The 17,779-nt window shown below is 32.1% G+C and overlaps 1 long non-coding RNA gene across 1 annotated transcript; it reads right to left on the bottom strand.

Moving 5' to 3' along the window:
- Positions 1–526: 526 nt before the first annotated feature.
- On the bottom strand, positions 527–17,155 carry LOC145304522 (uncharacterized). Its single transcript, XR_013874105.1, has 3 exons — positions 17,074–17,155; positions 1,643–1,680; positions 527–627 (listed from the first exon to the last, which is right to left on the bottom strand). It is a non-coding gene; the product is annotated as an uncharacterized LOC145304522 (long non-coding RNA).
- Positions 17,156–17,779: the final 624 nt, after the last annotated feature.

Raw genomic sequence — 17,779 nt, 5'->3', positions numbered from 1 at the left:
AAATATTTAATATTTTTGATATAATTTTGAAAAATCTTATTACAGTCATCGATACAAAAATAGCCGGTTGTGAAGTAAAATAGAAATTAGTTTTATTATTTATCTTATATTAGAACTTTAAACTTCCAACAAACAAAGGGGGTGGTAGGTTGTGTTAAAATTCCGTAGAGGTGTGAGTTTTAAGGCTTATAAACAGTACCTAGTAGTATTCACTAAATACTTTTCACTAATATTTGTGTCTTTAGTTCTTTTCAAAAAGTGAATATTTAGTGAATTTTATTGTTCTACTACTGTTTTTAACCCTTAAAACTCACACCTTTACGGAATTTTAGCACAACCTACCTACCCCTTTCTTAATTTCCTATGGTTGTATGTATATAAAAATAAACTCTAGGAAATCTATAATATAAAGTATTTTTGTCTTAAGCTGATGATCTTCAAAATTGCAGGTCCTTATTAGTTGTAACTTTACGGTAAGTTTAAATAAATATCTTGGGTAGGTTTTAAACTATTTATTTGTTGTTTTCCTGGGGAGACGGTTGCAAGGGTGAATGGTGATGCGGCCACGTAGCACCGAGAGTTTGTAGCAAGCAACACAGACACAGGTATACCCATCAGTTATAGTATCTAGAATTAGAGTTACAATAATAATATTAAGTTTGTAGCAAGCAACACAGACACAGGTATACCCATCAGTTATAGTATCTAGAATTAGAGGTATAATAATAATATTAAGTTTGTAGCAAGCAACACAGACACAGGTATACCCATCAGTTATAGTATCTATAATACAGGTATAATAATAATATTAAGTTTGTAGCAAGCAACACAGACACAGGTATACCCATCAGTTATAGTATCTATAATACAGGTACAATAATAATATTAAGTTTGTAGCAAGCAACACAGACACAGGTATACCCATCAGTTATAGTATCTATAATACAGGTATAATAATAATATTAAGTTTGTAGCAAGCAACACAGACACAGGTATACCCATCAGTTATAGTATCTATAATACAGGTATAATAATAATATTAAGTTTGTAGCAAGCAACACAGACACAGGTATACCCATCAGTTATAGTATCTAGAATTAGAGGTACAATAAAATTAAGAGAAAAGTTTTTGATGAATTCGAGTATAGTTTTTTATCGCATCGTACTATAATAAAATAGCTTTTCGCGGTTATAAAAATGAAAAAAAAACATTACATAATATGACATGATACATGATTTTTCAGTGTAGCTGAGAACCGGTTCTAATCCAGCGAATATTAATCTGTTTCGAAGTCATACCAAATCAAAGACAAAGACTACGGAGTGCCATGACTATAGGTATGAAGTAGCTGCGCTTCTTCAAGAAGCTGTCCCAATGCTAAGATAGAGGGGACAATGAGCTGTTTATTACACTAGTCCCCAAAGTTTTATAATAACGTTTTTTTTATTCTTTGGCTCAATAACTTTGGGGACTTTTTAAAGAATTTTGATTGGTTGGTTAATTAAGTTAAGTTTCCAAAAGTTTCAACCACTTAGAGTAATCTACAAAAGGGGTAAATTTGTGTATCATAATTGGGAATGTACATCAATTTATCGGCCATTGTCTTATCCCATTAGATCCCTGGCTGCTACAATATCTTACCTGAAGTATCCAACTCTGAACGTTTGCACGTTCCAAATCTGAAACAAGAAAAAAATATTAATTCTATGAATTAAATCAGCAGGATGTGTGTGTGTGTGAACAGAGAGGGAGGGGACATAGGGCTATTTATTACGCAAGTCCCCAAAGTTTTATAACAATGTTATTGTATTCTACAGAAAGGATGATTTGTTTATCATCATTGGTGATGTATATCAATTTATCGGCTATTGTCTTATCCCTTTACCTTTACCTAAGTTTTAAAAAATCCATTTGTGTACCTAAGTTTCTTTATTGTGTTTTAAAATTCATGATATTCTACAAAAACAATTTGAAAGGATCAATAATATAAGTACCCTAGGTCATTAAATCCAATTAATGGAACTATCCCTTTTCGTATATTTATCGCACCAACATATTTGTTTTTATCAAAATAAATGTGTGTTGCCATGCAAGTATTTGTTTTATTTTGAAGCTACCTTATAAATAGGATAAAACTTTGAAGAATACAAATATTATTTATCTTTTAGATTTACTATCGGCTATGCCCCTAGAGGCCTCTAGGGGAACTTGAGATGAATTCAATCCCCTATTTTTTTTTATTTAGTTAATAAAAGAAAAAATAGTGATTGCAAGATCTTTGACTGGAAGTCCAAAGTGTGCATGGTAATGAGTTGCACCTGGTGCCAAGGCATTCCCCCTATTCTAAATATTTATTTCGCACACCTAACATAGCAGCAGTAGGAACCTTTTCTAACGTCTTTAGTCGGGATTCAAACCTATCACATTCTGACAACTAGCGTTGGCACTACGTGTTACGCCACATTCAATGTTTTTCTTCTTGTTTAGGATTCTATTGACCCCAACACACAATAAATAAATATTCGACAATAAAATTCAATTTTGTTCAGCAAACACACAAGAATTTAAAATCACAACACTTTTACAATAACACAACATTAACTTCACCTTCAACTTGAAAATATTTTCCATTGTAGACACATTGAATTAATATCAAATAACTATTTATAACAAGTTGTCGCAAATATAGGTATTAAATAAGATGAATAATCTCAATGTTTTGGTCGTTTAGTCGCAATCAAGTAAACTGTGCATTATATATAATTCGGAGGAGTTGCATATTAAGAATTGAATAGAGAAGGTTTTATTTGTTTAGAGGTTAGGAGATAAGGGTCAAATAGGCAGGGAGAGGTAGGGGGGAGGGGGGCTTAGGAGGTGGATAAGTTTTTGAGACATCCTGGAAAATTGCCAACAATAAGTCTTGTTTAGAAATGAGAAAAATAAACAAGGGTAAGTAGACCCATAAGAAGTGCAGAGCTAAATCTTTAAATCATTTTAGTGGTGAGCTAGATCGGGGTGAGCCTAATTTCAGCCAATCACAGCGCGGCATTTTATAAAATGCTGTGCTCTCATTAGTGGAAAGTTGGCTCACCCCAATCTGGCTCACCACTAAAATGATTTAAAGATCCAGCTCTGCTATTCAGGGATCTAAAGGGATAAGACAATGGCCGATAAATTACTGTACATCCCCCAGTGATTGTAAACCAGATAACCACTTCCGTATATTACAATTAATGGTTGAAACGTTTGGACACTCAACTCAATGAACGAACCAATCAAACTTGATCAAAGTCCACAAAGTTGTTAAGAAGCAACGAAAAATAAAACATCATTAATTTTGGGGACCAGTGTAATAAACAGCCCATTGTCTCCTATCTCACAAAATAATCAATTCAAGTAAATCCCCTAAAACCAAAAATGTACAACTGGACAGCCCCCCCCCCCCCCCCCCCTTCAACTCTATAACGAGCTCTAACCTTGTGGGACTGTCCTAACCCTAACTTAACCTAAATTTTAAAAAAAAGTTTTTTTTTCAGAAGCAAAAGGGATTTTGTAAAATTTTAATTGTCACTTTTGAAATCCAATAACCAAGAGATTTAGATATGTGCTTTCAAGTAATTAAAAAACTGAAAGACGTGTAGACAGAACCTAAACTTAGAATAGCTGCGCTATTTAAAAAAAGTTTAAGTGAATCACATCACATGATGGATGTGTGTGTGTTTGTGTGTAAAACAAGGATGACAACATCCATAAAACCGAAGCATTGAAACGGTAGGACAAACGGACATAAACACTTATATAGTGTCAGAACTGAATAATCAAAATATAAATGTATAAGAGTCGAAGCAAAATTGTAAGTAAATTTGTTGAAAACTGCTTTATACAGGATAATGTTTATGGACATACTTACATATTTAGGACTTGATTATAGAGTTGCTTCGCTTACAACATTAAACTTTGTTGTCCCAGGAATCAATATACCAAAAATCAGATCAATCGGATGATTAGATCACATAAAAATTTGTTGTTAAAAAAGTAAAAAAATCAACATGTTTAAAATGGACGTACGGACATTTTGGTAATGATTATAGAGTTGCTGCGCTTTCAAAATCGTACCTAACTACTATAGGAATCACCATGCAAAATTTGAAATCGATAGGACAATTCTAACATGCCTAAATTAACGAAAAAAGCTATCCGTTACGGACGGACGGACGGACGTACGGACGGACCGACCTTAATTATAGAAAAGCTTCGCTTTTAAAAAGTCTGTGGTGCTATAGTCTGTGTTATTGTGTCTGTGTCAAAAGGTATATGTTATTGTGTCTGTGTATGTGTGTGTGTGTGTGCTGTGTGCGTGTGTGTGTATGTGTGCTGTGTGTGTTTGTGAGTAAAATAAGTCTGTGTTAAAGATATCTATTATTGTGTGGGTGTATGTTTGTCTGCAGGGATCTAAATAAGGGATAAGACAATTGCCGATAAATTGATGTACATCCCCGATAATAATACACAAAAATACCACTTCTGTAGATTACAATTTGTGGTTGAAACGATTGGAAACTTAATGAAGCAACCAATCAAACTTAGTGTCTCCAAAGTTGATATACGTTATTATAAAACTTTTGGGACTAGTGTAATAAACAACCCATTGTCCTCTCCCTCCCTGGTCTGTGTGTGTGTATGTGTGTGCGTGTGTGTGTGTCTGTGTGTGTCTATGTGTATGTGTGTGTATGTGTGTGTGTATGTGTATGTGTATGTGTATGTGTATGTGTATGTGTATGTGTATGTGTGTGTATGTGTGTGTATGTGTATGTGTATGTGTGTGTATGTGTGTGTATGTGTATGTGTGTGTATGTGTGTGTATGTGTGTGTGTGTGTGTGTGGCTGTCTGTGTACCTTTTTTCTCAACTGTACACAATTACCATGTTAATCAGGTCTAAATCAGCTAAAACTTAATTTGTATAATTGGGAAAAATGACTTGCCAATATCCAATACTTAAATTCTACACAGGGATCTAAAGGGATAAGACAAGAGCCGATTTGATGTAAATCCCAGATAATGAAACACAAATGAACCCCTTCTGTAGATTAAAGTTAGTGGTTGAAACGTTTGAACACTCGACCTAATGAACTAACCAATGAAAATTCACTTAAGTCCTCAAAGTTGTTAAATCAACGAATAAGAAAACGTTATTATAAAACTTTGGAGACTAGTGTAATAAACAGCCTATTGTCCCCTCTCTCTCAGACTAAAGTTGTGTGTATGGTTATCAAATTGTTCTTTAAGATCAAAGAAACTGCTGATCGATTATCAGTCAATAATTTTCAGGGAAGCTTTAATACCTAATATGGTATAAATTCAAAATAATCTAAAAATGCCATTTCTAAAATTTTCATGTCGTAAAGCTACTCTATCACTAAGGTATGTCAATACTTCCTTCCCAAAATCCGTCAATTAAAGGTCGTAATCTTATATTACTGTAAGTTTTTTGGCATAGGCGTATTAAGAACCTTAATAGTCCAAAATCAATTGAGCTTTACAAAGAATACATAAACTGAATTTTATAATTTCAAAACTTGTTTAACCATTGCTGAACTTCAAATAAAACTTGTAAGCGTATCTGTAGGTCAATAATGACATGTAGACATCAATTTACTTTGTTAAAAAGCTTGTCATTGCTCCGCTACTTATGGACATAATTGTTCTTATTTCTTAGACTGACCGAAAAAATCTCCAGCCAATATAATATAAATGCGCCGCAAATATTTGAATATAGCACATCTAAAGGGATAAGACAATAGCTGATATATTTATGTACATCCCCCATGATGACACACAAAATTACACTTCTGTAGATTAAAATTAGTGGTAGAAACGTTTGAACACTTTAATTAATGAATCAACCAATCAAAATTCACTAAAGTCTCCAAAGTTTTTAGGCCAACGAATAAGAAAACGTTATTATAAAATTTTGGGGACTAGTGTAATAAACAGCCCACTGTCTCTCTCTCTCTCTCTCTGGTTCCTTCTCCCTTAGCTTAACTCTATTCAATCCCTAATATTTTTTTGGCTTATGCAGGGAGGAAGGGGACATAGGACTGTAAATTACACTGGTACCCAAAGTTTTATAGCAAAATTTTCCTATCAATTGGCTCAAAAACTTTGGATACTTTGATTGAATTTTGATTGGTGGTTATCAAACTTTAGTGTTCCAAATATTTCAACAAATATGTCAATCTACAGAAGGGGAATTATTGTATATTATCAATGGAGATGTATATTAATTTATTGTCTAGTGTCTTATCCCCTGGATTATGAAACGTTATTCGGAGGTAATTGCACACTACCTAAATAAATTCTTTCTTTTTATAATGTTAACATTGCTTAGTAACAACGTATTCTCAAGAACGTATTTGTCCATCGATGCGTGGATTAGCAAAATCAGGGATCTTAAGGGATAAGACAATCGGCGATAAATTGATATACATCCCTTAATGATGATTATCAAAATTACCAAATCTGTAGTTTGAAATTATTGGTTGAAAAGTTTTGACACTTATAAGTTTAGAACCAACTAATCAAAATTTATGAAATACCCAACGTTTTCAAGCTTTTATAAAACTTTGGGCACCAGTGTAATTTATAGCCCAATGTCCCCTCCCTCCCTGTGAAAAATAGGCCAAGATTTGCCTAAATAAGTTGTAAATTTTCTTTAAAATTAAAACTTCAAAGTAAGAGGAATGAAAGGGCTGTAGATTAATTTTACCGTCAAAGTACTCTTTATTCTTAGTTTATGAGATCTTACTGTACTAACATACGTTCATCTATCTACTTCACTAAAATAGGATAGTTTTGTAAAAAAAATAACCATACTATTTATCATTTGAAACTAGGTATAGAAACCAGAGAGAGGGGGACAATGGGCTGTTTATAAACTAGTTCCCAAAGTTTTATAATAACGTTTTGACTTTACAACTTTGGGAACTTCATTGAATTTTGATCCATTGTTTCATTAAGTTAAGTATTCAAACGTTTCAACCACTACTTTTAATCTACAGAAGGGTCAATTTTGGGGATTTACATCAATTTATCGGCCATTGTCTTATCCCTTTAGATCCCTATATAGAAACACTCCATATTTACATTGTTTACTTAAAAATTCATTTTACTTAAAACAACATGGATGACAACATCCCGAGCATTAAGGATAAAAAAAAATATGTGGGTAATAAACATTGAGAAAATACTAGGTACATTAAATCTATTTATACCAACATATCTTGATTCAACAGTTTTTTAAACTTAATTCTTTGATGGTTCAATCACTTAACTTATGTTAAAGTACAAGGACTATTATTTTTTTTTGTAAAAAGTTGCAAGGTATATTAAATAAAAGTCAATTGTCGCATCTCAGTGTCCTTAAGTAGCGTTTAAAATCGATAGGGCGATTTCATCATAGATCTTAACATCTTTATTGTGAAGCCAAAAAAGCTAAAAAACAAAGTATACCTATAAAGTGTGTTGCTTGTGTTTTAAAGTATGTAATTTTCTGTCTATCAAAAATTTAGAAAATTGGGGTATAGTCCCTTTCGTGACAACTCCTCTTAAGGGGCATTTCTTCGTATTTTCACAGTAGCTTCTTTTCCTATTTCTAGCTATTGTGGGGGGCTCTAACCCTGCGGGGCAATCACCTAACCTAACCTGAAATTCGTACACACAACCTTCCTTACCCCCCCCCCCCCCCACCCCCAAAAAAACATTGGACGTCAATGCTTAACTACTGAAATAAGATATTTAAATTAACACTACTTTTATAGCATAAAACCTGCACGCTCCTAGAGACAAATTATAAAAATAAATAAAATAAGCTAAATAAGTTTGTAATTAATTGTTAAAAGTGATGTTTATTACGCAACAAACGCAAATAGTTTACATACTATCATTACATTTAGTTTGCTTCAGCGAAGCTTAGCTATACTTGGGGTTGTGTATGTACGTCTACTTAACAAATTGTAAAAATAATCAAAACATTTTCAGGAAAGGAGGAGACATTGGACTGTAAATTACACTGGTACTTGTCGTATATAACTTTATCTTTTTGTTAACGTTTTAATGGATGTTGTTATCCTTGTTTAAATTGATGCAATGTTCTAAGAATTCCAAGGGAAACTTATGGTTTTTCATCAATTATTTTCATATAAAACTTAAATTTTCGTCTGATTATAATAAAAATAATAGGATGTTTATCTATTTGTCTCTAGATTTAGATCTCGCTAACCGCCTAACTGACAATTTCTAGGGACGTAGCCGCTAGTTCACTACATCCGAAGTTATCAGCTACTGTTTTCAAGAATTTGTCCTTGAAGTCCTAGGTAACTGTCAAGGACCTAAAGGGATAAGACAGTGACCGATAAATTGATGTACATTCCCAATGACATGATTACACAAAATTATTCATTCTGTAGACTAAAATTACTGGTTAAAACGTTTGAACACTCAACTTAATCAACCAACCAATCATAATTCAGTAAAGGTCCTTAAAGTTGTTGAACTAACGAATAAGAAAACAATATTATAAAACTTTGGGACTAGTGTAATAAACAGCCCATTGTCCCCTCTCTCTCTCTCTCTGCTTAACTACACATAAAAATAATTATAGAGATGCTTCGCTTATTACATTATACTTTGTTGTCCCAGGAATTAATATACCAAAAATCAGATCAATCAGACGATTAGTTAACATAAAAATTTGTTGTTAAAAAAGTAAAAAATCAACATGTTTGAAATGGACATACGGACATTCTGGTTATGATTAGAGAGTTTCTACGCTTTCTAAATCGTACCTAACTACTAAAGGAATCACCATGCAAAATTTGAAATCGATAGGACAATTCTAACATGACTAAATTATTGAAAAAAGCTATCCGTTACGGACAGACGGACAGACGGACGGACCGACCCTAATTATAGAAAAGCTTCGCTTTTAATAAGTAGCCTCAAAAATCAATACGAAGGGGAAAGAGAAACAAAAATTATTATACTATTATTTCTATAAAAGTGCATAAATATATCTTCAATCCAAAAAAAAATCTATTTAAGACTTATTTATGCTAAAAAATAAAGGAAATTACGTGAATAGATTTAAAAGAAATGTAAAAAGTATAAATTCAATGGTGTTTCCTCAATTATGTGTATGTACAATATAAAAAAATAATCAGAACAGCAAAGAAAATTTTTTAGGGGGGCGGGGTTTCTTGAGGTAATTTTTTGGGGGAGTTATAAACCATAATATACCTTCTCTGGAACTATAAGAAGCTTCACTGAAAAGGAGAATCATATCGTTTTCCTATTCGTTGGCTTAACAACTTTGGCGATTTTCTATGAATTTTGATTGGTTGGTTCATTAAAATGAGTGTCCAATGTTTCAATCATAAATTGTAATCTACAGAAGGGGTACTTCTTTTGTGTATTAAAATTGGGGATGTACATTATTTTATTGACCATTGTCTTATCCCTTTAGATCCCTGAATAGGATTATGTGGAAGTGAATGTACACCAATGAAATTGAAGATTGAAAATGCAATTCTAATTTTGACTTAAAGTTCCGCATATCTTTAATTCTACGAAATTCACAAAGATAATGGATTTCGTATCATTGCATTGGTCTAAAGGGATAAGACAATGGCCGATAAATTGATGTACATCCCCTATGATGATAAACACAATTTAATTACCCCGTCTGTAGGTAGATCACAATTAGTGGTTGAAACGTTAGGACACTCAGATTAATGAACCAAGCATTCAAAATTTTTAAAAATACCCAAAAATGTTAAGGTAAAGAATAAGAAAACGTTATTATTAAACTTTGGGGGCTAGTGTAATAAACAGTCCAATGTCCCCTCCCTCCCTAGGAATTATCAGTGCTTAACCAGCACTTCATGTAATTGCACAAAAAAATATTTTCTATTCCTAAGAAAAGTCCGTATATTCCTGGTTAAGTACGCTGTAATTTTACATATATTTTTATTCACTTCTTGAAGGATTTTCCCTGTTAAGAGCAAGAAAAATCAAGAGAGTGAGAGAGGGGATAGATCATGGAAAGAAAGAAAGATAATTGAAATATTTGAAGTGACTACTACCTATTATTACCTATTTGGGTCGGGATTTTCCTTTGATTTCAAGTTATCATCTAGAGAACCCAAGGGCATCATTTGCTTGTAATGGGATGCAAAACTCTTACGCTCAATTGTGGATATAAGGTTAAGTAACATCCAACAGACAAACAGCCCTTTGATTGCACGACCTTTGTCTGAAAAGTCCTAACTGTGCATGGTAATAAGTTGCGCCTGTTTGTGGACCAAGACATTCTCTGTACTCTAACTATTTATGTCGTGCATCTGACATAGCAGCAGTGGGAATCATTTCTAACGTCTTTAGTTATGACGCGGTGTTATGCCAAGCTTCAAGTACATGAAAATACGCACACACAACTCAGAGAGAAAGGGGACAATGGGCTCTTTATTACACTAGTCCCCAAAGTTTTATAAAAACGTTTTCTTATTTGTTTGCTCAATTTTGATTGATTGGATTATTAAGTTGAGTGTTCAAACGTTTCAATCACTTATGTTAATCTACTGAAGGGGTAATTTTGTGTATCATCCCTGGGAATGTACATCAATTTATCCGCCATTGTCTTATCCCTTTAGATCCTAGAACACTACTTCTCTATTATACAAATTTTTTCTATAGAAATTATTCCAAATTTTGCTAAAGATTGAGAGAATTATCAAGTGCAAATTTTTCTTATCATTTTCATTTTTATGTGCAATTTTACACAATTTTATGTACGCAGATTTATTTAAAGCAAAGTATTTTTACATTTATAATAAATCCGTCAGTTAATTTTTAATGGTTTTAAACGTCATTTTTGTGATATTATATCATGTTATAATAAAATATGACAGTTCTTAAAGTAAAGCAGTCTTGTAATAATCGTCCGGGAGGGGGGGGGGGGGGGATAGCTGTTTATTACGCTAGTCCCCAAAATTATACATATAATAATTTTCTTATTGATTGGCTTAACAACTTCGGGGACTTGAATTAGATTGTTTGGTTTATTGAATTGGATGTCCAAAAGTTTCAAACACTGATTGTAATCTACAGGGGGTAGTTATGTGTATCAGCATTGGGGATGTACATCGGCCATTGTCTTATCCCCTTAGATCCCTAAAAAAATTCTAATATTTCAGTAATTTAACGTTAAGAATCTTGCATTAAAAGCAATTTTACAACAGATTTAAATTGTTTCTTCGATTTTTTAATGGCTGCTATATAAGTTATCTGATTTGGAAAGCTTTACTTTCATGGATGTTGTCATCCTTATATTTTAGTCAATAAAACCTGAAGAGGCCAATATTATTATTTTGCATGTTTTAATAATTGAAAAATACTGTTATGCACATAAAAATTGATTTTTAAAGTTTAAAAATAGTTGCTGAACTTAACCATTAACCTAAAGCATAAAGAAAAAAAGCCTAAAACCACCCAAGCTTTAATGAAAAGCACAAAACAGCCATTTAGATATATTTAGCTTTCGAAAAAAGATCATTTAGTACTTAAACTAATAATGGACCAATAACCCTTTAGGGAGAGAGAGAGGGGACAATGGGCTGTTTATTACACTAGTCCCCAACGTTTTATAATAACGTTTTCTTATTCATTGGTTTAACAACTTTGGGGACTTTAGTGAACTTTGATTGGTTTGATCATTAAGTTAAGTATTCAAAGGTTTCAACTAGGTACTATTTTTAATCTACAGAAGAGGTTAATTTGTGTAACATCAATAGGGATGTACAACAGTTTATCGGTCATTGTCTTATCCCTTTAGATCCCTGGACAACATACCTCATTCTCTTAATAGCTATTAAGATTGCCAATTAACATTATTTACCTCTTAAAGCAGCCATAAGGACAAACAGACAAAGTGAGTTATAAAATAGCTTCACTACTTAGATAAATCTTAATTTATGTAAAATGTGCACTAAATCTGACCCTATGTCTCGTAAGAAATGCTGCAGGTAGAATCCTCTAAATAGACTCGCAGAAACCCGCATAGATCCCCCTGCTTTCAAAAAAAAAGTGGGGTGGGGCATTTATTACTATCTTTGTTCGTTTTAAAAAAGCTATTTTAGCTAAGACACGAGGAAAATAACAATCCTTTGTTATTTATCAGGGGTCTAAAGGGATACGACAATGGCCGATAAATTATTGTACATCTCCAATGATGATGCACAAAATTTCCCCTCCTGTAAAATAAAAATATTGACTGAAACGTTTGAACAAAAAACAATGAATTAACCAATCAAAATTCACTGAAGTCCCCAAATTTGTTATCTAAACGAAAAAGAAAGCATTATTATAAAACTTTGGGGACTAGTGTAATAAACAGCCCATTGTGCCCGGGAACTCTCCCTTAACCCTTAAATTTTCATTTTTCACCTAAAATGGGAGTTATATTTATGTTCTTCACTAGCCACTGTAGAAATTCTTCTAAAATGCACGAAACTTGACCCAAAAAAAACTAAATTTCAACTTTGTGTATTACTTCATACAAGATTCTAGGTAAAAAAGTTATAAAAGGGGACTGATAATATTATTGAAGAGAAAAATAGAGCCAATAGATGCTTTACTTAATCTATATAAAAATCTTAACTTTATCTATATAAAAACTTCAATAAAATACATCTTTTATCAGTCAGTAAGAAAGTAGAATGGACTTAAAATGTGATGGTTGAACCTGTTAATTGACAAAGGCGTTCCTCCTACTCTAAAAATTATACCAAAATATCCTAAAGGCTTTAAATACCTATATTTTACAGGTATGAAAGAACATCCACACATCCTAAATCTATCTAAGCAAGTATTAACCCTGCAACATAATATATTATTAAGTCTGGCTAAAAGCATTCAAAATTTCTAAACAAGAGTTAATGTTCAACAGTCATAGGAAGGCAAATCTTAGTCTACTTTATTGTGCAAACTGTTTATCAGTTACTAAGCTATGTGGGAAATCTATTTTCTCGGCTTCTACTCAAGATAAAATGCTGTTTTATGTGTATTAACATTATCCAGTAAACAGCTTACTTGGTTCGTCTGTCTTGCTACAAGACATGAATAAATATATCAAAGGTTTTGTGATATGCTTTAATTAAAGGATCTTTCCCTCTTTAATTTAATGATTACAATAACATTTGCTTTATATCTAATATTGTCTTGTTCATTTGTCCATCCGAAAAATATGTTTCGCAAATAGACTTATGAATTTTGTCATTCTTGTTTGAAAATATAATTTTCAAGGCAAAAAAATGAAATGAGTAATCTTAAGGTGACCTCAAAGAATGTTCATATTGTGTTTCAATTTACCTCAGTATAACTGTATAAGTAACAGAATGTCTGTAGCTTAAGATCACGCTAACTGCTATAATGACTGATTTATAATAAAGTTTCGTTTAGATCATGTGAAGTTTTAAACCTATTATGAAGGAAGGTACCTCCACCCTTTAATTAAAGAATAAGCCCCCTGGAAAAAATAAAGAATACCACCCCCCCCCCCCCCGTCATCCTTCCACTGAATGGAAAACATCTTTAAAAAAAATTTCCATTACAAAATGACTAATATACATACTCTAAGCCATAAAAGTTAATTCCAATATAGTAAATTTCTTAATTTAAAAACCAAGAATGAGAACATTAATTGAAAGAAGGCTCCCAGACAAAAAAAAGGATTGATGGACAGACAGACTGACGTTGCAACAAAATGATTAAATGGCTGATACAAATATTTCTTTTGCAGTGAAAATCAGGAATCAACAGGGATATGACAATGGCCAATAAATTTATGTACATCCCCAATGATTATACACAAAATTACCCCATATGCAGATTACAATTATTGGTTGAAATGTTTGGATACTCGACATTAATAAACCAACCTTCAAAATTCACTAGTGTCCCCAAGGTTGGTAAGCCACGAATAAGAAAAAGTTATTATAAAACTTTGGGGACTAGTGCACAGCCCATTGCTCCCTCTCTCTCTGTAACACTGTAGAGTAGCTTCGCTACTAAAAAATTGCATTATTATGATTCCTAGAAAAAGTATGCATATAAAAAAAGATTACAATACTAGAGGGGGAAAATGCATTTTATTTTTAAGCTATCGATCGCACTTCAAATTAGGCTATTAGAAATAGAGGTTATCTGTTAGCCCGTCCGTAACACTATGTAAAAATTGCGGGGAAAATCAACAAAAAAATAGGATCAAACAATTTACAGGCTTATTTATAGGTTCTGTACAAAAAAAATAGGTTTTGTGGGTCAAAGAACTTATCAATCAACTGCTTAGACACTAGAATGAAAACTGTAAGTTCCTCTAAAAATCAATTTTTCATTAGAAGCATTGATTTATATTCCTTCCTAAGCCTTACTATATTACTAAATTCATCAGTGGCAAAAAAGAAGACACCTGCCATAAAAGGTTATATGGGTAGGAAAGGGAGTTAGATGAATAAAAAACCTCATACAAAACCAAATATACATTAAATACTTGTAATTATATTTCATCCAAATAATTGAGGCAGGGAGGAAACATTGGACTGTTTATTCCACTAGTCCCAAAAGTATTTTTAATAACATTTTCTCATTCTTGGCCCAACAACTTTGGGGACTTGCATTTAATTTTATTGGTTAGATTAATGAATTTTCATTGGTTAGTTCACTAATTTTGTGTATTATCATTGGGAAAATACATCAATTTATTCGGCATAGTCTTATCCCTTTAGATCCCTGGAAACCTACAGTCAAAACAGCACAACATTCTCTAATCTAATAAGTCTATTGGTGCTCATTGCAGAGTTAGATTGAAATAACATGATATCCGTACAAAAATCCTTCATACGTCTATTGGCCCGTCTTTAAAATAAAAAAGTGTAGACAGTTTTCCGCGGATATTAAAATGAAAATTTATAAGATTTAAACCAGTTTTTTAGCTCCGATAAACCGAAGGATTGAGCTAACAAAACTGGTATTAATCTTATGATTTTTTAATTCTAATATTAATGGAAAATTTTCTGTAATACGATTCTATATATGATTTTTCACATTGGCTGAGAATCGTTTCTAATTTAGCGGATATTAATCGGTTTTAAAGCCATACTGGAAAGCAGTTTCTGCTTAGTTACGGGAATCTTCACAACGAAACTCGAATATTTCTTATATAGCTGGGTGTCGGACAGATGGACAGACAGACGGACATTCTATCTTAGTGAGTAAAAATGTATTTTTTCAACATTTTTTAACATTAAACTCAAATAGGTACCTATGGACTGTAGTTAAGTGAAATGTTCAATAAGATGCGGATAAGCAAATGCAAAAAATCATTAAATCGTATTTGTTCCGAGAAATTGTTTGAAATAATTGACAGGGGGAAAACTTTATATTCTGCCTTTTCCTACCTATCTACCTACCCAGGGAGGAATGGGACAATGGGCTGTTTATTAAACTAGTCTCCAAAGTTTTAATAAAGTTTTCTTGTTCGTAGGCCTAATAACATTGGGGACTTATTTTGATTGATTGATTGGTTCATTTAGTTGAGTGTCCAAACTTTCAACCACTTATTGTAATCTATAGAAGCGATAATTTTGTGTATAAGCATTAGGGATTACATCTATTTATCGGCCATTGTCTTATCCCTTTAGATCCCTGCTACCTACCGATTTCTGACGTATCATTACTATGATAACTTTGGAAAGGAGGACAACAAAGTTGAGGAAAGAGAAAGTATAACAAACTGTGCTTTTGGATGGTAAAAAGTTTAAGGCTAATTCACTCTAAAAGATACCTTAAAATCTTACTTAATCATTTAGTAAAAAGTTATTTTTTCTAGCATGGCATTTTTATTTCTAGTTATTTTTCTCATCGACTTTACTATAAAAAATCTAGGTACCTATTAATTTCATTTTCAAGCTTTTCATCGCCGGCTTTGTTGATTCCATTTAAAAATCAATCTTTTCTAATTCATAGAAAAGCAATTTTTTTGGCAATTAATTCATACAAATATACCTACCCAAAAGCCTGATTTTACACTTACTTATATATTAAAACTACCTACGTAACCTATCTATTAACATGACAACCGTAAGATGACATTTTACTTTTATTTTCAACTTTTTATAAATATTATCACAGCGTGATGTAGAATGAAGAAGGAAAAAATAAGTTAAAGGTTGAATAATGATGATATGGCACAAATATTACCAATAATAAATATCAGGGATCTAAAGGGATAAGACATTGGCAGATAAAAGGATGTACATATCCCCAATAATGACACACTAAATTACCCTTTCGATAGGTTACAATTTAATTAGTGGTTGAAACGGGGACTCAACTTTATGAATCAAACAATCAAATTACAATAAAAGCCCCTATAGTTCCCAACGTTATAATAAAACTTTAGGGACTAGTGTAATAAACAGCCCAATGTCCCCTCCCTCCCTGAATAAATACTTTACTGTTTAATAAAACTTTTTTAAGGAAGTACAAATTGAAAATTGAATTCAGATTTTAATGCGTAAAACATATATTACTAGTTTCCTTGTATATTGAAGGATTTTAGAAACTTTGAAAGTTAAAATATTATATCTTGTACAAATTAAATATGCTAGGTATACTTCTATGGTTATCTATAAAACGCAAGCTTTAATAACAGGTGTCCTTTAAACACTTTCTTACCGAACCTTTTTTAAATACATTATAATAATGTAGCAATATAGTTTAGATGTTCCAAGGTTAAATTGGTGTGTGAAGGCAAACTTTTATTATATTCATTTTATGAAATACCTTTTTGCCTCCAACTTACCAGAAAATTAACTAAAGAGGAATTTTTTATGTAAATTTACAATTAAACACGCTAAACAAGAACATATTTAACCATCAAAATTTAATTTTTTTCATGGCTTAATTGTCTACTTTTTTTAGATGCAATATCCCTCAAAAATTTAAAAACTTTCATTACCTGAAAAATAACTAAAACGGTTTTGAGGATTTCTGGCTGAAAACTAAGCCTCGACCATATATTATCTATATCAAATAATCTGAAATAATAAAAAATATCAGTTTTGATTCTTATGATAATAGGGAGGATAACTGGTTCAAGTATATAAACAACACAAGTAATCTTACGAGATTATGGAAGTTAAATTGATGTTCATTCTCAATAATAATATACAGAATAGATTAAAGTACCTAGTTGATTTAGTTGCTTGTTTGAACCAGACAATAAAACATTAACAGAGTGACCACTCAGAATTTACAAATATATAGTACATTTATAGTACATAAAAATTTTCATATAGTACCATATAGTACACAAAATTTAAACTAATATAGTACCATATAGTACCAAAATTTTAACTAATTATGTAGTAATACCAGTACCAAATATTAAAAAATAGTACCTATATATCTTATTAAATAAAGTAGTAAGGGTTTTATGTCTGAAGCTTAACTACTGAACAATTGGGTTAGCAATTTTAGGTAAGCTTCACTGAGGTCGTATGTAGGTTTTGGGCTATTTAATTTTCAGAATTATGTCCTGGGATGTCCTAGAATCTAGGTACTTAGCTGCTAGTCTATAATACAAAGAAGCTTGATGTCTGTCCGTCTGAAGATTAAGATTTGGTAACTGCTGAACTGAATGTACACTACTCTCCAGGGAATAT

This window comes from Acartia tonsa, chromosome 13 (genome assembly GCF_053477335.1).
Source record: "Acartia tonsa isolate MP-2025a chromosome 13, ASM5347733v1, whole genome shotgun sequence".
Lineage (NCBI taxonomy): Eukaryota > Metazoa > Arthropoda > Copepoda > Calanoida > Acartiidae > Acartia > Acartia tonsa.
This window is presented reverse-complemented; position numbering and strand designations above follow the sequence as displayed.